General features: G+C 42.8%; 1 long non-coding RNA gene and 4 other non-coding genes across 5 annotated transcripts in view; 3 read left to right on the top strand and 2 right to left on the bottom strand.

The window, feature by feature from the left end:
- LOC138849830 (uncharacterized) overlaps nt 1-19,137 on the top strand; it is a 61,135-nt gene extending 41,998 nt beyond the window's left edge. Inside the window, exon 2 of the long non-coding RNA XR_011389046.1 lies at nt 16,664-19,137. This is a non-coding gene — a long non-coding RNA (uncharacterized lncRNA). The remainder of the gene's footprint in view (nt 1-16,663) is intronic.
- Nucleotides 3,411-3,482, top strand: TRNAA-UGC (transfer RNA alanine (anticodon UGC)). Its single transcript has one exon. It is a non-coding gene; the product is annotated as a tRNA-Ala (tRNA).
- On the bottom strand, nt 7,548-7,619 carry TRNAA-AGC (transfer RNA alanine (anticodon AGC)). Its single transcript has one exon. It is a non-coding gene; the product is annotated as a tRNA-Ala (tRNA).
- TRNAS-GCU (transfer RNA serine (anticodon GCU)) lies at nt 13,080-13,161 on the top strand. The gene has a single exon. It is a non-coding gene; the product is annotated as a tRNA-Ser (tRNA).
- A 2,484-nt stretch (nt 19,138-21,621) lies between the features above and the next one.
- TRNAQ-UUG (transfer RNA glutamine (anticodon UUG)) lies at nt 21,622-21,693 on the bottom strand. The gene has a single exon. It is a non-coding gene; the product is annotated as a tRNA-Gln (tRNA).
- Nucleotides 21,694-22,627: the final 934 nt, after the last annotated feature.

Genomic DNA, 22,627 nt, shown 5'->3' with positions numbered 1-22,627 from the left:
ATCACCAGTGATGGGTTAGGAAAGAGCTACCTTGTGCCCATTCATTCCATGTAGCCCCAGCAGGCTTCCCCTGGGGGTGGCAGTGACATTTGGCAAAGCCTCAGCCACACTCTTGGTGGTGCCTTCCGGTCTGTTCTCTCACTGGAACCCATGGACCCCTTTTCTATTGAGTGTCGGAGTGAGGCCTTCAAGTTCACTGATGTTGACATCTAAGAAGATGCTCTGCTGTTCTTTGACTCTGTCCTTTGTTCCTGGTTAATGAAAGTGTTCTTGGCTTTGTTCTTCCTTGTGCTCGAATTGTACCTCTGGCAGTATTATAGAATATCCATGGCCACCTCCCTTAATCATGACCTCAGTTAGAAATTCAGTAATGTAGAATCCAGTCCTGTGCCATTATTCCTGGCTACAATATCCACACTCTGGGGCCTGCCTGGAACACCTCCCAAGATACAATGCCTTTTACCTACAGCATCGTGAATATATGATCTCGCAGCTGGAATCACTGGGCCTAGTGCCTCCCAGTGGATCTTAGAGGATTTGAAGTATGCTTCCCGCATTAACAAGTGCAACAGAGCGCCCGGCCTTGTCATCTTCCTCACTACATGTTTTGGTGGGGTGTGGGTTGGCTGTACTCCTTTTGCCTTCATCGGATGTGGCCGTCCGGGCACCAGCCTCCTCACCCAGAATCCAACCATCATTACGATTCAAATCTCACTGCACAGTGTGTGCTGGTGAGCCCACTGCCCCCGGGCCCTGGCAAGGTCTGGGAAGGTGCAGATAGGAGGCAATCGCTTCCTTAGCGCCGGCCTCTATCTGCCAAGTGGTGCCCCTCCAACGTGAAATCAAACCAAACTTCTGCATCGGTGTCGACGATTAATACAGCAACCTGAGTTGGAGAGGAGCGAGAGACCCCAGCAGGTCTTCTTGGAGACAGACTGTGACTTGAGAGGATGAAGCAGTCAGGAGTCTCGCCTGCAGTTGATCTGGGATGCAAGGAGTCGCACGAACTTGACAGAGAAGCAAAGGGGAACTTTCAGCACCACTGCGAACGCACACCAGAAGGGCGACCTCTGCCCTGGGCTCCGGGAGGAACCCGCCGCTTGGGCCCAGGAAGCGATGTCTTGCGCTCACACGCCAGCCCGGGTCTATCTCCTTGGGATCAACCCTCGCCACACCTCCAGCCGATAACTACCCCCTCAGGCGCCAAGCACCGTCGAGCACGTGTCCCTGTGCGTCCCTGCACCGACTGAACCAGAGGGCGAGACGTTCCTAGCACCAGACAGGGAGCTGAGGCTGAGGCCGAGAGGAACAGGAAAGGACGCGGTGTCTCCACGGCGAGAGACGCCACGGCCCCCAAGGCACGCCTCGTCTCCGCGGGTCCCTTTCCTTCCACTTCTTGGGGCCGCGACGACTCTTGTCCCGGTCACAACTGGACACGAACGGGACCCGCGATTTGTACGCAGTGGGAAAATCAGAGGCGCGGGGCGCCTGTCACCGCACACAGGGGACTGAGATCCCCCGAGAGCCCGCACGGACTCGTTGGTCTGCAGCCGCTACCTGGGCCGCACGTTTGAGTCAGGACGCGCGGAGCTCCCCTGCACCCCACTGGGGTCTTCTTAGAAACTGCTTGAGGCCACGAGGAACAGCGGGTGGTGGGTAGAGGGGAAGCGAGCAGCAGACACGCGCCGCCACCGCTGGGGACCCCAAAGCGCTCTGAGATCGCGGGGGCGGGAAGAGGAACCTGGCCACACCTTCACCTGCCACAGGTGTCCATGAAGGAGGGTCGCCCTGAATCTCCGCCACGTTAGGCTCTGCGTCCCGGCTCCGGATGCACTGAGGAGGTAAGATGTTCTCCTCGCTGGATAATAAAACTAATCCCTCCCTTCCTTCCTTCCTTCCTTCCTTCCTTCCTTCCTTCCTTCCTTCCTTCCTTCCTTCCTTCCTTCCTTCCTTCCTTCCTTGTTCCTCTCTCGGTTGCAAAAGTTTCGCATGAACTTTTATCTTTTTTTCACTATTGCCCTTCTGCTCTGCATTTCTACGGCACCGCTGGGGCCAGATGGGTTCTGGGAAGGGGCAGGGCCCTCTATCGCTGCCCTTGGCCATGTTGGGGGCGGCTTCAAGCGCTCCAGAGGTTCCGCCAACTGGCGGTCCTGAGAAGCTGCCTCCTTTGGGAGATAAACCCAGTGAACCCAAGCAGTATGCACAAAGGAGGAAAAGGCGGATGGAAGGTGAGAGTCTCCCTGAGACTGAGAGGCGAGGCTGGGGGGGAGACACAGGCGAGCACCCGAAGGGAATCCTAAGGCACAGAGCAACCTTGGCTTAAGAGTGCAATCAGAAGGCTGAAATTAACCCCCTCCCCCCAAAAGCAGGGAGCAAGGGCCATGTTTTTGTCGCTGATGGGTAGAAGGCCAGGTGGTGACACCTGGGCCTGTGACAGTTTCGGAGAATACTCCAGGATCCCCTGCAGCCAGCACAGGGACGCTGCACAGGGATACTCATGTCCCCAGCTCCAGCCTCAGTGGTGGAACATGGGTGGCCCTGGCCAGTCTTGTTGCCTCACAATTATCTCACAAACCTTGCCCATCCATGTCCACAAAAGAGTGTCAGTGTCACCGGGAGGCCAGAAAACTCTGACCCTCCAGCAAATTGGAGCTCAATTTTCAGTAGATCTCCATCGAGTGAAATTTTTGCAAAACCAACTGAGGCATTTGCCTGCAGTTTCTGCTGCACTATACTTGTTGGCCATCGAGACCACGATCAGGAACCTGAAGATATTGCTGCTGGGTGTTTATCCTGGGTTTTCACTCTTCTCTGGCACTCGGAACACAACTCCACTCTGGTCCTGGAGCATAACTGTTGGCCTTTAGTCACTTGGCCATCTTGATTTTCAAGACCCCAGGAATCATCACTTTCTGATCAACAAAGTGGTATAGTTCTGTCTAGCACTGTAGTTACATGTGCTGTCTTCACCCCAGCACTGTATTACAAGGGTCTGTTTATATATTTTTGAATCATTTCCCTCCCCACACATCATTGCAAGGTTCTTTACTATATGTATACCGAATGGAGCACACCTGTGATTTTTGGCTCAAAGCCATGTGCCAGGTGCTATGCCAGGGACTTGGGATAAAATGATGAGTAAAATGTTACAACCCCTACCCTGGAAACTATCTTACTACAGGAGGACAAGAACTTAAATAGCGTAAGTTTGCACTTGTAAACCATGCTGAATGATGTTGAAGGAAATGACAAGGAACTTCTGGATGGTATTACTCACTGATAATTTGTTAAACAAATCTGATTATGTTTCTATGAGTCTAGACTGAAAAAGCTGGTAGGATTGTCTATCTCTACACCAGTTTAGGGACAGCTATTGGACAAGAATAAAAGGGGAAAACATTTCTCTGTGTGGGGATGTAGCTCAGTGGTAGAGCACATGCTTTGCATGCATGGGGTCCTGGGTTCAATTCCTGGCATCTCCACAAATGAAGGGCCTGTAGTGTTTATTCCTCATTGCTTTAAGATTGTCAGTGAATGTTTTATTCTTCGAATACTTTATTAGTATTTTTCTTCATATGCTTAAATTTTAAAATACTAGGTGCATGAATTTAATTACATATTTGGAACACCTAAAGAATTTGGCAATGCAAACATTTCCAGTTAATGGAAGTTATACATCTACATCAAAATAATGTAACTACGCTTAGAACACCTTTAAATCTTACCATCCATTAACAAAATCAGGTTTACCTTGTTATGACTAGAAGTAGATGATTTGTGATCAGAGATCCAATTCTCTGGAACATAGCTGAAAATAATTCTGCCCTCTTTTCTTAACTATTTGGATCATTACCTCTGAAGAGTTAGACTGTGAACTTTATATTAGGAACAATCTGAACTACTTATCTAAGATACATTTTGTTGCTACTGTTACCCTAATCTTTTCTACAATATGTTATCCTTTTTGATTGTCACATATACTACCTATTGTAAGCCAATTTTTCAGCAGCTTGTTGAATGAGGTCTGGTCTGATTTAATGCAATCTGAGGTCACTTGAGTGACCTAAAGGATAGCTTTTTCTTCTCATCAAGATGGGAATTATTGACACAGTCTGGAATAAAGAGCCATGTAAATCACATTAAATTTTTTCTGACCAAAGACTGGTGTGAGAACTGAAGTAATTGCAAGGATATAATAAGCGGCAGAGTTTATGCTTTACACACCTGGGATTCCCAGTTCTAAGTATCTCTACTTAATGTCTTCCTAGAAAGGGGTAAAATGTAGCAAAACCTCTGCCTGCTCACATTGTTGGTTTATTCATGGCTTATTTCAGTCATCTTTTTAACAAAGATTCAGTTATTTGAAGAAAGAGAGACAGAGAGAGAGAGAGAGAGAGAAACATTCTCCCCAAATGGTTACAATAACTGGGGCTGGTCCAGCCTGAAGCCAGGAGCCAAGAACTACATCCAAGTCTTTCATGTGGGAGGCAGGAACCCAGGACTTGGGCCATCATCTGCTGCCTCCTAGGTGCACTAACAGGAATCAGAATCCGAAGTGGAGGAGGGACTCTATCCCAGGCACTGCTCTATGGTACATAGGTGCCCAAGCAGCACCACGATGCTGGCCCCTTTCATTTCTCTTGTCATGTCACTATGTGTCTTTACTTTCCACTTTCCTTCCCACTTCCTGGTAGAGCTACTTTACAAGAAGTTCTATAAAGATGCCATTTTGGTAGCAGCAATTGGAAGGGTCAGTATTACCTGTAGAGGGAACATGGTTCAACAGGGGAAGGAAGAGCTCTGCTATAAGAATCCAGATTTGAATCCCAGCATCTATTCTTCCTACTTGCCTCTTTAAAGGATGAGACATTGCCTGAATTCTGTACTGGAAATAAGGCTTTGGGTCTTCTCCCTTTAGCAATTTAAAACACCAGGGTGGTTTTCAAAGTTTGTGGAAAAATTGAATTAAAAGATAAGCTTATTTTAAAAAATTGAAATTCATATACAATTTTTTCATAATATACATTTCCCATGAACTTTTTGATGACTTCTCATGGATTAGAATGACAGAAATACAGGCAGCTAATACAGACATGCATGCCTATTTATTGCTTATGGATGGATCATTCCCTGTCCTAGCTAGCTCAGTAGGTTACGTGTTGATCCTGATAGGCTTTCAATACACGAATGAATCTTTTTGAGTGGTGAATTTATCCTTTTGCATAAGTCCAGAGTGTCTTTTTATAAATGTGTCTGTCTAACATCACAGAGTGGATGCTTTCTCCCTTTTGGATCTGGAAAAGAAATTTCTGTATTTCCAATTATTGTGTCTATTATTTTCAATGTGTCACACTTTTTCTGGTATGCTACCTACTGACCTAAGGGATAAGAACTTGACAAATTGAAGAATGATCATTTATTGGCCATATATGTCCATTATTGTTCTGTTCTGCAAAATGTAAACACGGAGCATTTCTAAGTAGCTTAACTGTAAACTAAGCCAGTACCGCTTTTCTTGATTTTAGTTAGAAAAGGAAATTCAGATGCTTAAATAAAGCCAATTGCTTCTGATGCTAAACCTCTTGCAGCATTAACTCTTTGGTGGTAAAAGGACAATATAGGGAAGAAAAATGCTTGGGCATGTATCCTACTTGGACATTCGTCTTAACATAACCTATGATCTCTCTCACAGGGAAGCTCTTTAAACTCCCCTTTTTCTCTGTTTCCTTTTACAACTAACTGCTTTTAAATAATACAAAGGTACTTCAAAAAGTTCATGGTAAATGTAATAAAACACTACATATTTTTCATCAACTTTTTGGAAACCTTTTTGTGAAAGCTGTCATAATCAAAATGGAATCACTTATGTCAGACCCTAATAAAATGGACTTGGAAGGTCATGAAGGGAAGCTCCTGTGTGTATTTACTTGATAACAAGAACCATTGAAAGATCTTGCAAAAATCACAACCTTGCAGTTAAAGCCACTTTTTTGAGGACATCTTCTTACAGCTAATCCTAATCCTAACCAAAAGGCTCATGAAAAATGACAAATAAAAAAAAAAACTATGCATAGGTCTCAAATGCTTTTGTGCTACACTAAAATAAACTATGGAAAATATTCTATTTTCTGAAAACTTTCTGAAGTATACTCATGTTGTTTATCATAGAATACATTTCATGTGGAAGAGGAAAAATACATACTTGATTCAATGCCTTCTTTTTTTTATAGAAAGCTTTTATTTAGTAAATGTAAACTTCATAGGTACAACTTCAGGAATATAGCAGTTCTTCCCACCATACCCGCCCTTCCACACCACTTCTGACCCACCTCCTAGTCCCTCTCCCATCCCATTCTTCATTAAGATTCATTTTTCATTATCTTTATATGCAATTCAATTCCTTCATTTGTCAGCTTTCAAAATAAGGGATTGATAATCAAAAACCTTCAAAGGTTGGATATCAGAAGGCTAATGTGAGTGTGTGTCTGTGTGTTTGTTTGTGTTAATTTTACAACCAGACTCTTTACAAAATTCTTTATTTGTAGTAATGTTTCTATTTTTAGAGATGGTCTCTAGATATATAATCCTTCATATTTAATCCTCTAGTTACTTTAATTATCTTTAATTTGTCTTTATTTTTGTTTGCTTGAGAGAGAGAAAGAGAGAGATACTGAGCAGCTTCTGGTTCAGTCCTCAAATGCCCACAAAGAGCCGGGGCTGAAGCCAGGCTGAACGCTGTACGTGAATCTGGATCTCCCATGTGGGTGGCGCAGACCCAACTACTTGAGGCATCGCTGCTTCCTCCCAGAGTGCACATTATGAGAAACCCTGAATCCAGAGTGGGGCCAGGACTCAAACCCAGGCCATCTGGTAAGGGATGAGGGTGTCACAGCAGTCTTAACCACTGTGCCAAACACCTGCCTTTTAATTATTTTTTAATGTTGAAATTCTTTGGTTAATACCTCCATTACAATATTAAGTAGTACTGAAGATAATGGATATCCCTGTGTTGTTATGAAAAAAAAATTAAAATTTGACCACAAAATATCTTAAAGAGGCTTAAATAGGTGGTATAGGTCATAAGCCCAATTAACAATGTATATTACAGTCTTTTCCCTCTCATGTATTTAATTAATATTTTAGACTAGCTCTGACTTAGGCAAACTGGCTCAAGAAAATGTAATGTGGGGAGAGGGAAACTCAGAAGAATCACCTTTCCCTGTGATCTTTACTCCCAGAACTCTTCAGGATTCAAAAAAGATTAAAAAGTGTAAGGGTCTGTCCTTTCAACCTTTTTCTATTTCTCAATAATAACGCAGTATGGAATCCCAAGAAGCTGAGCCAATTAGTTTGCAGAGTGGTTCTTTACATAGGATCTAGGAAGGTCCTGGGATGTGAGAGTTGTCAGAAGTCACAAAGGAAATATAGGCAGATCCAAGGCTGACTCAAAGGATCAAGTTCAGCGTGAGAAATCAAGGTGTGAACGGGTACTCACACAAACGCGGACAGAACGTACCCTGTTCACAAGTGCGTGCTCCCAAAACTGATGGAGGAGCTGGGGATCAAACCCAGGACCTCGTGCATGCTAAGCACGCGCTCTACCACTGAGCTACACCCCCGACTGCGAGAAGTCTCACGTTGGACTCCTTTCATGATTTATAATCCTTATTTCTCTGCCTCTTAAAATCCCAGGAGAAACCTTCCCACAGCTGAGCTGGATCCTGTAGAAGGAGAAAGTGTGTTGCCTTTCGCTCTCCGCGGCTTCTTTCCAACTGATGATACCAGGAGAGCAAAGCAGGGGGTAGCGTAGCCCCGAGTGAGGGCGGAGAGGGGAGCTGGGAGTAGCCCAAGGAGGTCCCAGCTTGCAGCCCACCCGTCCCCACGCCCAGTGCCGCCTCCAGGGGAACAGAGAGCATCCAAAAGCCAAGAACAAAGTTTACCTCCTGCAAAACCCTGCCGGTCCCCAGCTGACCGGAGGTTGTGGGGTTGCAGTGGAACAGGGCTGTTATTTGAAAAAAGAGGCAATCAGGTAAGGCTAGTGTGGCCTGTTTGTGGGCTACGAATCCGTGGGACACTGTGGGAAGATGAGGCAGCACTGGCTCCTCGGATGATTTCCATAGTTTGAAGAGCTGGCCTGGTCGGGCTGGACCCATATTCATGGCCGCTGACTTCACAGGCATCCCTTTTATTTGGATACAATTTCAAGCTCCCCAAGAAGTTGAAAAAGAGCAAATAGTATCAAAATATCCAACTATCCTTTGCTCAGATTATTTTACTGTGTTTGCTTTTAACATTTGCTTGCTTCCTCAGAGGATCAAAAGTTGCATAGAGCGTGGCCAGTTGTTTAAATGCTGCATAACCCAGCGCTATTAACGCATTTCAGTTCCTCTTTCACTGTGGCCTGGCTGAGGTTTTCTCGTGATTAGACTCAAGTTCTGCTTTTCCCACTGGAATACTACATTAGGTAATATTGAAGTATTGTATCTGGAGACGGGTGTGTCCATCTGCCCAGCGTTGGTGAAGTTAAGTTTGATCACCTGGTTTGTAGGGAGACGATGGAAGACTGCAAATATCCTACTCCTTTTCAAAAACTCCCCCAAGAGGTCATGTCACTCTGGGAACCCATCTTGATGGTGATGGCTGCGGGATGATCTCCCAGCTCCAGCCCTCCTCCCAGGTTTGCTCAGTGCTTGGCTCGCTGCCCTAAGCGAGTTTCTGCTTCTGGCCCATTTGCTTCTTCACTTGCCAATGTATTTGTATGGAGTCTACTTTTGTCAATGATTTATCATTGATCACTACACTCATTTATTTATTTGATGCTCAAACAGTCCCAGAGTTGACCTGTGAGAGTCCCTTCACGCTGACGTCTAAAATACCCCCAAGATTTTGGGAGCATTTCCTCATTTGCTCCAGACACTCTCTTGCTCCCACTCTCCTAGGCTGAGTATGTTGCTCTGTCCAGTAAATCAACAACCAGCACCAAGATTGTCTAGGATTCACCTCCAGAAGGTAGAGTATTTCTAATTGACTTCATGATTAATCTTTTTTATAGAAAGCTTTTTATTTAATAAATATAAATTTATAGGTACAACATTTGGATTATAGCAGTTCTTCCTTCTCATACCTGCCCTCCCACCCCCAAATTGTCACACCTCCTACTCCCTCTCCCATCTCATCCTTCATTAAGATTCATTTTTAATTATCTTTATATACAGAAGATCAACTCTATACTAAATAAAGATTTCAACAGTTTGTACCCACACAGACATACAAAGTATAAAGTACTGTTTGAAGACTAGTTTTACCATCAGTTCTCATAGTACAACACATTAAGGACAGAGGTCCTACATGGGGAGCAAGTGCACAGTGACTTCTGTTGTTGATTTAACAATTGACACTCTTATTTACGACGTCAGTAATCACCCGAGGCTCTTGTGAGCTGCCAAGGCTATGGAAGCCTCTTGAGTCCACAAACTCCTACATTATTTAGACAAGGCCGTAATCAAAGTGGAAGTTCTCTCCTTCCTTCAGAGAAAGTTACCTCCTTCTTTGATGGCTCCTTTTTTCCACCGGGATTTCATTCACAGAGATCTTTCAGGTAGGCCATTTTTTGCCACAGTGTCTTGGTTTTCCATGCCTGAATTACTCTCAAGGGCTTTTTAGCCGGATCTGAATGCCTTAAGGGTTGATTCTGAGGCCAGAATGTTATTTAGGGCGTTTGTCATTCTATGAGTCTGCTGTGTATCCCGCTTCCCATGTGAGATCATTCTCTCCTTTTTAATCCTATCTATTATTATTAGCAGACACTTGGTCTTATTTATGTGATTCCTTTGACATTTATTCCTATTTTTATGATCAGTTATGTACTTAAACTGATCACTTTAACTAGTAAGATGGCATTGGTACCTGCCAACTTAATGGAATTTGGAGTTCCATGGCAAGTTTTTAGCTTTGCCTTTAGGGGTAATTCTGGATTAATCTTGAAATAATAGAAAGAGAAGCTCAATATTGTTGCTTGTGCCAAAATACACTCTTCAGTGGCTATATGATACAACAGGATGCACTATCAGGATTCAGTGAGAATCTTTTTACTCAGGTGAATTAAATGAGTCACTTTTTAAAAGCTTATGTCATCAGAGTTTTAGGGATTCACACGTCATCTGAACTCCTGACCTACTGCTTCTTCATTTAGTTGAAATTTCTCTTTGTTTCCTTTCTTCTGCTTCCCATTCTCTCTTCCAGACAATGCAATGGGAAATGATTTGAACTGTCCCCTCCTAAAGCCACTAGTAGAGACATGGCTCTCTTACTGCTCACTCTGAGGGTGCCCAATGCCACCAGCAAGACCTGTCCTCACAGGGCCTGCTTTCTCTTCCACACAGAACAGAGTAGTGCTCTAGAGAGTATACCTTTTCCACTTTGCAATCCATGTTCATTTTAGAATTCTGTGAGTTTTAAAAAGGTTTCAAGAAAACACAAAAGAGACCTGAAGGGTTAATGAGCAGAATCACTTTTCCCTAATGAGAGCAATGTTGGAAAATTTTACTTTATGGCTAAGAAAAGGCCATAAAACCTAAGTTAGATAGCCATTTCTTCAGGAGCAAATGCTATTAGAGTTCTTCAGCGGAGAGCCTGGCCTGGGGAGAGAAAGGAAGTGGTGTTATCATTGTGTGTCTTTTCCAGAGCCCACATTCTGTCAGGAAGGCCTTGATGACGCCTTTGCTCTCTGTGTTGGACAAAGCATTTACTCTCTCAATCTCAGCTTCTTCACACAAACTGGAAAGGATAATAGCTATATTTCAGGATTGTTGTGAGGTTTAAAGAAGAAATCTACATAAATTGCTTCCTCTGGGGCCTGGTACAGAGTATGGCTTTATTATTCAGTGGCTTTTCTTACCTTTGTTGAATTCAGTTGGGGCTCCTTAATTTGGAGGAGTGTATATATATGATCTGCACGTCTTCCCCAGCTCAGGCAACCTCCAGGTGTCTGGCATTGGCTATTGTTCATTGGCCAGAGGGATCTCAGGTCGCAAGGGAACCACATGGAAATAGATGACTCCTCTGAGAAATGAATCATCTCACAGAAAAATGTGTTTTATATACATTTCCTCTGGAAGCTTGGCATGGACAACAATCTCACTGCTCTTAGAGAGATTGAAGATTTAGTCCATCCTTAGGAGGAAAAAAGAGAGCGCCTTCTTTTGCACATGAAAGCAATTATAATTTTTAAATTGATTTTGTATAGGAGAAGGCAAAGAGGAAGGCACTATTGTGAGAAAATAGTGTTCAGGAAGAATTGAAAATCAAAACTAGTGACAATGTCTGATTTTGAGGGGTGTATATGTGTGTGTGTGAGAGTGACACAGAGATAGAGAGTGACACAGAGAGTACTCAAATACAAATAATATTTACAATGAGAAAAGGGCTAAGGACCAGATTTAATTACATGCCATGCCTGCTAGATCTGTCCATTAATGATAGAGAGGTAGGAAGTTTCCAGCTATAATAGTGCATTTATCAGTTTCTCTTTGCGAATTTGTCTCACGTATATTGATGCTCTGTTGTTACATGCATGCACGCACCTTAAGGATTATTACGTTTTCTTGAAGAACTGGCCCCTTTATAGTATGTCACACCTCTGTTTGCCCCTGCTAATTTTTCTCGCTTTGAAGTCTGCTTTGTCTGAAATTGATACAGCTATTCAAGCTTTCCTCTGATTGGTGTGAGCATGATGTATCTCTCTCCATTCTTTTACACTTAAACTATTTCTGGTGGTTTGTTTAAAATGGGCTTCTTAAAGCAGCGTATAGCTGAGTCTTTTTTTTTTTTATTTAAATCTACTCTCACTTTTTTTTTGTTTTTTACTAAATGTGTTTAGACCATTCCCATTTAAAATGGTAATTGCTACACTAGGTTAATATCTTGCATAATTGTAACATTTTCTATTTGCTGTGTTTGTTCTTTGTTGCTTTTTTTCTGCCTTCCTTGTTTTTCACTGAACATTTCATGTGATTGCATCTGTTCCTTGGATGAACTCTACTTTAAAAAAAATGTTTTTAGTAGTTCCCCTGAGCGACCCATGATGGATGGGTATGCTGAGGATGAGTGTATGAAATGCAGTAAAGGAACATAAGGGACAGAAGACAGTCCCTCTTGCCCAAACAGAGAACAGAAGCAGGGATTTCATTGGAAGGAAAAAGCAATTTTGGCAGAAAGAATCTCTCCAAAGTTCTCCACAAATATGGAAAAGCAGGCAAACCCTGTGAGGAAGCGAGGTTTCCTGATATTGGATTTGTTTGAAGCTGTCAAATTCAGCTCCTTCTTGTAAAGTTAAAAAAAAAATTACGGGGGTGGAAGGGCGTGGGGGTGGACAGAGCCGCAGCCAGGACTCAGGCATTCCTGCTCCTGCAGTAGTAGGGAGTCCCTCACTCAATCCTCGCTAAACCGTCTCCTGCTGTGAGATTCTAATCCACTCCAGAACGCCAAGGGCCCAGTGGGTGCTTGCGTCTTTTTTTTCCAACCACGTTGTCGCTCACCGCTTCTCGTCTCAAGCGGATCACTTCCAAGTTTCAGTGAAGAAACGAGAGAAACGAAGGCATCTCCGAAATGTCTGGCATACTTCAAAAGCAAATATCAGAGAATCACAGAACCGGATTCTTGGTTTCTCGGTACCTCCAGAAAACAGGAATCCTGGAAGATGTTCTCACAGGAGGCGGGGGATAAGGTTTCTGGAAAGCAGAGAAAGACTTAAGTCTGGGAAAAGACAGGGTTGCTGGCTGGAGCCGAGTTAGCAAAGCAAGACTGAAATTCTATTGTATTGATTCCTGTTTTTAACCAGGATCTACGTGTTTATTATCAAGGTATACTGGTTTTACCTGTTCGTTTGTTATGTGCCAAGTAACTCAGCCACCCCAAGCGTCATTATGTAGTTTTGTGTTTGCTATGAAACATACCTAAAAATATTTGATTCTGGGTGTGGTTGTGAGTTGTCAAGATTCATCCAGGAAAGGTATAAATCAAGAGATTACTACAGAAAGAACTGCAGGGAGGAAGTAAAAGGTTTCGCTGTGCTTACGTGTGACGAGGTGGCCGAGTGGTTAAGGCGATGGACTGCTAATCCATTGTGCTCTGCACGCGTGGGTTCGAATCCCACCCTCGTCGGCGGGTGAGGTTTTAATTCCTTAAGTGAGTGATTTGAACATATATCAATCTACAATTCTTTATTCACCTCCAAACCCAGAAAATTACCAAGTGTATCTTCGCTTGACCTCAATTTGCAATGTAAGAGTCCCAAAATTTCAAGACCATCCCTCCTCAGTAGCACTGACCATGGTTGTAAATTAAACGGTCAGCTGGATGGTTTGCAGATTGTTTTCTTTTCAGGTGGCAACTTCGCTGAGGGCAGAGATATTCCCTTAGGCAGTCTCCGTTTCTGTTTTTTTGTCTATTTTTTTGTTAAAGCAGTTGAACAAGTAACTGAGGGCCATAGAAAAGCATTGCCTAGTACATTTAAATAATGCAGATACTTCCTCCCCAAATAAAAAACTTAATTTTTATTGTCTAAGGATCTGCAGCTTTGAGAAAGAGTTTGTCTCCTTTTAGAGACATGACAAAACTGAATATTACACTTCATGCAGCAACCCCTGTAGATCTAAAGATTCCTTATTAAGCAAGGCAGTGAAGTTGGCCAATATTGTTTAGTTTCTACTTGCAATTTTTCATCTGGATGGCATTTGGGGAAAAGAGAAGTATGTGTATTCCTTCCTTATATTTTTAGATTTTATTTAAGTTTTTGAATAGGCACTATATTCACACATTTCCAGAAGTCCAAAATGCCAAGCAGAAAATCATGCACCCACTTTTATCCCCAACCACATTTCCACAGATAGCCATTGTTATTCATTCTTCCTAGAATTGTGTTAAGTGCATATGAATATATTACACACAATACTTACTTTTGTAGATAAAAAGAGATAACACAAATGACATATTATGCACATTGGTCTTTCCCTGCCCTTTCCCCATAACGAGTATATCTTGGAGATGTACAAAAAGTATATCTTGGAGATACACAAAAAGGGACTACTTATTTCTTCTCAAGTATGCATGGTATCCCAATGTATCTTCTAGGTAGGTCTCTACTGGGCAATTCAGATTTTCATCTTTTTTTTTTTTTTTTTGCTATTACAAAAAATTTTGTGATGAATAACTTCATATATGTACATAAATACTTTCACATGAGAGTGCTTAAAATGTTCATGGAAATATGTTTTAAATTTTAATTACATTTTCCATGAACTTCTTGAAGCATCCTTGTATATGTGTGTGTGTGTGTGTGTGTATATACATATGTATATAAAACTTGGATTGTGTGTATACAGCAATATGAATTTTTAGAAATAGATTTGCTGTGTCCTAGAATATATGCAGCTGTAGTATTTATAGGTATTATCAAATGATCCATAAAAGGAATTTTATTTATCTACACTCAAAACAGCAGTGATTGCAGTCCTGTTCCTTTCACCTTACCTAATATGTTGTTTTGGCTATTTGGGGTTATCTGTTAATTTAGAAGGGGACAGTCATTGAAGTACAATTTAATTTTACTTTCTTATTACTTCAAAATATTTGTTGCATTGATAGAAATCTAATCATTTTTGCTTTCATCTTAATTTAAAAATACTTTCTGAAGCTGACAGCAATGTTCGTAGTATAGTTTCTGAACTGTTTCATCAGAGGATTTGAAGCGTTTGTTATGAATGAAGAATTCTGGGCCTTGATCTTGATGTATTACGTTAGAATCTCAAGGAGCATGTTCTTGCCTGTGATTTAACAAAGCATACAGCTGTGTCTTATGTTAACGTCTGGTACTGTCTGACGTGTAGTGTCTACATGTTGTAGCCAGTCATCCAGAATTTTCTTTGTTTCTGTGAATGTCCAGCCCAGGAAAGCTATCCCTGCCTTCAGTCTTCCCAGGCACACCTTTCACACACTGAACAGCTTGTATTGTTTTACTTAATTTTTAATTATTGACTCTAGTGACCCTGCTATGCAGTAGATCTCAGAACTCACTCCTCCTGTCTACCTGAAACTTTGTACCGTTTGATCAGCAGCTCTCCTCCCCGCTCTCATTCTCCCTCCCCAGCCTCTGGTACCCATTATTCTTTGTTTTACTTCTATGAGTTCAGCTCTTTTAGATTTCCCATTTAAGTGAGATCATAATATTCGTCTTTATTGGCTTAATTCGCTTAGCATTATGTCCTTCAGATTTCCTGACTCTTAAAGCTGAACAATATTTCCGTGTGTATTTATACCACATTTTCTTTATCCATTCATCCCTTGATCAACACTTTTGTTGATTTTTAAATCTTAGCTATTGTGAATAGTGCTGTAATGGACCAGGGAATTATATTAGTCAGCTTTTTATTACTACAACAAAATACCTGAGGCACTCTACTTAGGAAGGAGTTTACTTAGCTGACACTTTTGGATATTCGAAGTCAAAATGGCATAGTGCAGGCTTTGGCTCTGCCCAGGGGCCCGTGGTGACTGGTGGAGCACACACGGAATAAGGATCACAAGGCAAGCAACGAAGCAGAGAGAGGGACTGGGCCCAAACCCGGACATTTTTTTGAAAGACAGAGAGACAAGGAAGGATCATTCACCTGCTGATTTACCCCTAAATACCTGCAACAGCTAGGGTTGGACCAGGGGATCAAGAATCTGGTTCTCCCCTGTATGTAGCAGGGATTCAACTGCTCAAGCCACCATCTGTTGTCTCCGGGGTACCCATTAGCAGGAAGCTGAAATCAGGAGTGGGGGAAACTCAAACCCAGGCACTCTGCTATGGGTTGGGGGAGTCCCAGGCAGTCTTCACTGCTGGGCCAAATGCCCGCCCTTTCCTGCTGGAACTGCCTCTCAGAGGCATGTCCCCAGTGACTGAAAGACCTCCCCTTAGGTCCCACCTCCTACACACCACAATTCGATCACATTTCTATCCTCTTAATACAATTAATGCATAACTTTGGGGTTTAAAGTCCTGTATGAGTTTGGAGGCCAATTTATATGCAAACCATAGGTTCCTGGTTTTGTTTCCTTTGAATATATATTCAGATGTGAAGTTTCCATGAAATTTGTAGTATGGTCATACTATTCTAAAATTTATTTACTTATTTTCATTTTACTTGAAAGAGACAGAGCGAGCTTCCATTTACTGGTTCATATCTCAAATGCCCATAACAGTCTGGGCTGGGCCAGACTGAAGCCAGGAACCTAAAATCCAATCTGGGTCTCCCATGTTGGAGGGCAGGCACTTTGATGTGGTGGTAATTCGATGACCTTTTTCATTCTATTTTTAATTTTTAAAAAGAAGCTCTATACTATCTTCCATAAATTGTTCTACCCAGTTTTATTCCCACCAACGGTATACAAGAATTCCCTTTACTCCAAACTATCACCAATTCTAGTTACTGTTTATCTTTTTGTTGATGGTTACTCTATCTAGGATTTTGTGGTGTTGCCTTGGGGTTTGTCTGCATTTCCATGATGATTAATGACATTGGGTATTTTTTCATCTGTCTGTTGGCCATGTGTATGTCTTCTTTTGAGAAATATCTATTCAAGTCCTTTGCCAATTTTTTATTTTTATTTTTTTTAATTTCAGGAACAGAGAGACAGAGAAACAGCTCCCCTCTCTTGGTTCACTCTTCAGATGTTTGCAATGCAACTGGACTTGGCTGACACCAGGAGATGGGACTCAGCAGTTGTCTTCCCTATGGACAACAGGCACCCAGCAACTTGAACCATCATCTGCTACCTTCCAGGGTCTTTATTAGTAAGAGGCTGGAGTCAGGAGTCAGTGCTGAGACTTGATCCCTGGCTCTCCAATATGGGACATGGGTTTCAACACAGGTCAACACTAAGCCATATGCCCACCCTTCTTTCCCCATTTTAAATTGGACTATTTATTTCCTTATTCGTGAGTGTTTTGAGCTTCTTATATACCTCGGATGTCACTTTTGTATCAGGCATGTGGTCTGCCTTCTTCCCCATCTGAGAGTTGTGTCTCCACTTTGTTTCCTTTCTTTGCTGTGCAGAAGCTTTCGTCTGATGCCATCTCATTTGTCTGTTTTTGTTTTTGTTACCTGTGCTTTGGAATCATATGTGTTGTGGAGATTTTCCTTTTTATTTTTTTCTAGTAGTTTTACAATTTTAGGTCTTAATTTAAGTCTCTAACCCATTGTGAGTTGAGGTTTGTATATGTTGTGAGATAAGGATATGATTTCATTATTTTGCATGTGGATAACTAGTTTTCCTGATACTGTTTATTGAAGAGACTGTCCTTTCCCAATATGTGTCTTGATAGCTTTGTGAAATCAACTGACTATAGGTGTGTGGGTTTATTTCTAGGCTTTCTATCTTGCTCCATTTGTCAGTGTGTCTGTTTATATGCTGGTACCAGACTGTTTGATTACAATCCTTTTATTATCAAAATTAGGGCATGTGATGCTTTGTTTTGTTATTTTTGCCCAAGATTATTTCAACTATCGGGAGTCTTCTGTGATTCCACATGAATTTAAATATTGTTTTTCTATTTAATATATAAAATGCCATTGGAATTTCTTCAGCATTGAATCTGTAGATAACTTGTGTAGTGGCCACATTGTGGTGCAGTGGGTTAAGCTGCCACCTGCTATGCTGGCAACCAATATGTTGAGTCCTGGCTGCTCCACTTCCAATCCAGCTCCCTGCTAGTACACCTAGGAAAGCAACAGAAAATGGTACAAGTGCTTGTGCCCCTGCTACCCAGGAGGGAGGCCCAGATGAAGCTCCTGGCTTTGGCCTGGCCTGGCTCTGGCCATCACAGCCATCTGGGATGTGAACCAGTGGATGAAAGATATCTCTCTCTCTTTCTGTCTCAACTTTTCTCTCTGTAACTCTGCCTTTAAAATAAATAAATAAATAAATAAATAAATACTTAAAGACAGAAATTTAAAAATCCCTGCCCCCAAAAAGGTAGCTTTGGGTAATATGGACATTTTTATAATATTAATTCTTCTAATTCGTGAACAAGGGATATTTTTCCATTCGTTTTTGGTTTTCCAGTTTCCGTAATCAGTGTTACATATTTTGCAGTGTACAGATTTTCCCCCTCCCCTTCTGAGGATGTAGAGGGGAGACATACCATTTTTCCTTCTATATATATATATATATATATGCTCATAACACATATCACTTCTTCAATTTTTTATTCATTTCTTTATTTGAAAGGCAGAAAGATGCACAAAGACATACATACAGAAGAGGGGGCTGAAGGAGAAACTGAGGTACAGATAAACAGAGAGCACTCCCATCCACTGGTTCACTTTCCAAATTCCTGCAAAAATGGGGGGGGGGGGCTGGTCCAAGGTGAATGCTAATAATGAGCAGGGAACTCTATTCAAGTCTTCTACATGGGTGGCAGGAACCCATGTGTCCCTTTAGGGTGCATTAGTAGGCAGCTGAACTACTGAGTGTAACCGGGATTCAAACCCAGGCATTCCAGTGTGGGATATGGGCGACTTAACCACTGGGTCAGATGCTCTCCCGTCCCCCCACCCCCATCCCTGCACAGGTCACTTCTGTGGTTTCAAATGTGTGGGGATTTCTCCCCAGCAGCAAGCAAGCAGCCGGTTCTGTAGTAAACATCGGCTGGGTGTTCGCTGACCAGTTCAGTTCAGTTCTGATGCACCAGATCCCAGAGTGAAACTTGCAAATCCTAGCCTCTGGAACTTCTGACTGAACAGCTACCAACTGGAGTTCCCAAGGCCTCCTCCTTGGGTTCTTTTAGTGCACTAGACCAGCTCGCTGATCTCAGGGGAGCACTTATACTTAGTAGCTTATTCATAAGGGGTGTTTTAAAGGACACAAATAAGCAGCCAGTTGAAAAGAAATCTAAAACAAGGATGAAAGGTCTTGAGCAGGACCTTTAGCCACTGTAGAGCTGGGCTGCATCACCTTTGCAACACAAGCGTGTCCTCTTGCTCACCCTCCCCTAAGCTCCTGTGTGTTTACCTGTCCAAACCTCTGAGCCGTGTCCTTTGGGGTCAAATCTGTGAAGACTTGCTGTGTAACAATGACCGAAGCATGGACAAGTGTGTAGAAATGCAATCGGAGAAAAGAGTATGATTATGCTGATAGACTGCGTGGGGAAAACCCAGACAGGCACTTCTGCTCAGATTCCTCTTGACTTCTCTGTGAAGCATTTCTTCCTTTCAAGCACGGGGAAGGACCCCTTTCAAAATGTGAGTCTCACGATCTACTATCTGACTTCTCCGTGAAGCATTTCTTCCTTTCAAGCACGGGGAAGGACCCCTTTCAAAATGTGAGTCTCACGATCAGACAAGGTGGTCAGAGAATGTTATAGCCAACTTCAAGACAAAAAAGGTAGGAGATTTATTTTTAGGTCTTATGCCCCACCTTAGGGAAGAGAAATTCTAGTTTCTATAGACTGCTTAGGGGAGAAAACACAGCAAGGGAAAGAAGAAGATCAGAGAGAGATTTTGCTTTCTGAGCCTAAAGTGCCCCAACATTAAAACAAAAGACCGCCCTCCACCTTTACTGTTCTGGAGGAGTTCCCAAATAACAGCAGCTGTGGGAGTTATGAACCAGGAACCACGGGAGAAAACCAAAAACCTGTTACGATATATAAATATATACACCTCCATGATTAAATTTATACCTATGTGTTTTGTTGTGGTTGTTGCTATTATAAATGGGAAATGCTTGTATTGTATTTCTTTTTCAAATAGTTCATTTTTATTATACAGATTTTGTAGCCTCTGACTTTATCAACTTTATAAGTTCTAATTTTTTAAATTTAAACAGTCTTTAGGGTTATTCTTTATATGAGATCTTGTCAGCAAATACAATTTTCCTTCTTCCTTTCCAATTGGGATGCTTGTTCTTTCTTTCTCTTACACAGGTGCTCTGGCTAGGACTTCCAGTTATATGTTTAGAAGAAGCGACGAGAGTGGGCATCCTTGACCTGCAAGTGATCTTAGAAGAAAAGCTTTCAGTTTTTCACCATTGAGTATGATGTTAGGTATGAGTTTATTATATATGGACTTTATTGTGTTGAGGTACATTCTCTCTAGATCTGGTCTGCTGGAATTTTTATCATGAAAGAGTGTTGAATTTTGTCAAATACTTGTTCTACATCTACTGAGGTGATCATATTACTTTAATCTTCCTTTTGCTAATCTGGTAGGTCCCATTTATTGATTTGAACATATTTTGAAATTTGTTTTTATTTTCTCAGGAAACTGGCTACCATAATTCTCTCAGTCCTCTATTTGACACACATTCTCTCTAGGCAGCGAACCACTTTCTCAGTTATGAATTGGTACCAGGTGGAATTTAACAGGCAAGGACAACTTTACTCAAGACTATAGCATGAGAGAGAGAGATTAAATTTACTTGTAAACACAGCAGGGGCATCTGGGGATTTATTGCCAATGGATAGGGTGAGGGAGTCATTGGATGGAAAATTTCTGGGTGGAATTTCATTGGCTATCAAGAGTGGAGGAGGAGACGCTTGATTGGAGATCAAGGGTAGAGAAGTCTGACCAAAATGGCTTAGCAACATTCTTTCTAAAACTGGGCTCAGTTGGATTCTTTGTCAAAACCAGGCTGGAAAGGCCAAGGATAGGACCTAGTAGAGCAAACAGTTCAGAGAAGCCTGACTGAAGTTTGGTCACTGATGAAGTGCTTGTACACAGCCACAGGAATTTTTCCCACACAACACGTAAGGTACCAGAGGAAGCATCTGCATGTCCCTCAGCCCCTCCCAGCAGCCGCGGCGGGTTCTGTCTCCCTGTAGAGAGCTCGCCAGGAACGTTTCCTGGGTGTCTCGGAGGACGCCCTTGGCGGTTCCCTGTGTTTCACCTTGGTGGAAAAAGCCAGATGCGGAGAGGACAGCGGAAGGCAGAGGACGCCGTACCCACTCCGTTTCCCTCCCCCTGGGTTGGGACTGCCAGCTCCGCGTAGCGCGAGGCTCAGGGCCCGGAGGGAGGGCAGGTGCTCCCGTCCGCGGGGAGCCCCTGAACCTGCGACGCCCGGGACCCGTGCGCTCTGCGGCCGGCTCTGGGCGGGGGTGGGGGTGGGTGTTGAGAACAAGAAGGGGAGAGAACCGAGGCAGACGGGGGTGAGTAGCAGGACGGGAAGAAGAGGGGGCGAGGAATGACGGAGACTGGAGGTCCGCTGCGAAAGGTGCTTAGGAGCGGGCGGGAGGAAGAAGGGCTCCGAACCTGGGGGGTTTTGAGAAGTGGAAGCCCCCCTCCCGGGAATGGGGCGTCCTCGTTGCTGCTGGGGCTTTTCTGCTCGGCCCCTGAAAAGCTCCTGCAGTCAGCAGAAGCAGCGTGCTTTTCAGTGTCTCCTGTTAACTTAGTGCACTCTGAACGCTTAATCACTCCCGGGCGAATGTGTTCGGGTCCTGAGTTGGGAGAGAGGAGGACAATCCAATACTGTGCACACGGCTACAGAGCTGTTACTGGAAGAGGCTTCTATACTAAGCAGAGGAACGAGTTTTTCCACGTTTCAACGCCAATCCAATCCAGGAACTGCAAAAAGTTCACGTTTGAAAGGTCCCACCGAGATTTGAACTCGGATTGCTGGATTCAAAGTCCAGAGTGCTAACCATTACACCATGGGACCAACCGCAGAGAAGGAATATGTATCCACGGTTGTGATTAAATATCTCCTCCATAACGAACTTTGTAGTTGTTCCAATACAGAAGAATTAGACTTCATTCGACCAGCTGATAAGGAAAGGCTATGCTGAAGAGAATGAGCAAAACATGGACGACTCTCTTGCTTGCTGTCGGGAGCATAAATAAGATTTCAGACGACAGCTGAGGAAGTTTCAGATTTCATGGGGTCTGAAATTTACATAATTTGGGATGGTCTCTTTAAGGTATTACAACACACAATTAGAGGTCTACTCCAAGGCGCGCATCTGAAGATCAGTTTGAGTAGAGGCAGCTGTCTTAACTAACATCCATTAAAGCTGCACCCTTTTGCAAATGTTTCAGAACTATGTGTCATACAGAGTGAGCTCTCCCAGGGTCTTGGGGTTATGCAGTTGAAGGCTCTTGATACGTCTAGCGAGACACTTGATAAATAGTACTCTGGGGTGCAATTGGCAATAGCTATCAAAATAACCTGTACTCAGCAATTTGTCTTCTACAGAAATAAAAAAAAGAAAGAAAGAAAATGTATTAGCACTCTTTGTTCATTGCAATATAGAAACTTGGAAATCTGACAGTGTATTTAATAGAAATACTATACATCCATTAAAATGAATGGGATGAATGTATGTACCCACATGTTGGCATAGCAGTTCTAGGGAGGATTAAATAAAACCCAACCACTTGATGCATTTTAATGTATAACATCACATAACTTTTGTAAGTGTATGAATCTATTTTCTGTTGTCAGTAACACAATACCACCGATTGAGTAGTTATAAAGAAAGGAGCCATATTAGCTCAAGGTTCTGGAGATGCAAAGACTGGAAGCTGCATCTGCCAATGACTTTCTTGTCAGAATCCAGAGGGGACACAAAGTGTCACATGGCAGGAGACAAGGA

The sequence above is a fragment of the Oryctolagus cuniculus genome, chromosome 5 (assembly GCF_964237555.1).
Source record: "Oryctolagus cuniculus chromosome 5, mOryCun1.1, whole genome shotgun sequence".
NCBI classification, from domain to species: domain Eukaryota; kingdom Metazoa; phylum Chordata; class Mammalia; order Lagomorpha; family Leporidae; genus Oryctolagus; species Oryctolagus cuniculus.
Note: the sequence above shows the minus strand (reverse complement) of the source record. Positions and strands in the feature narration are given on the sequence as shown.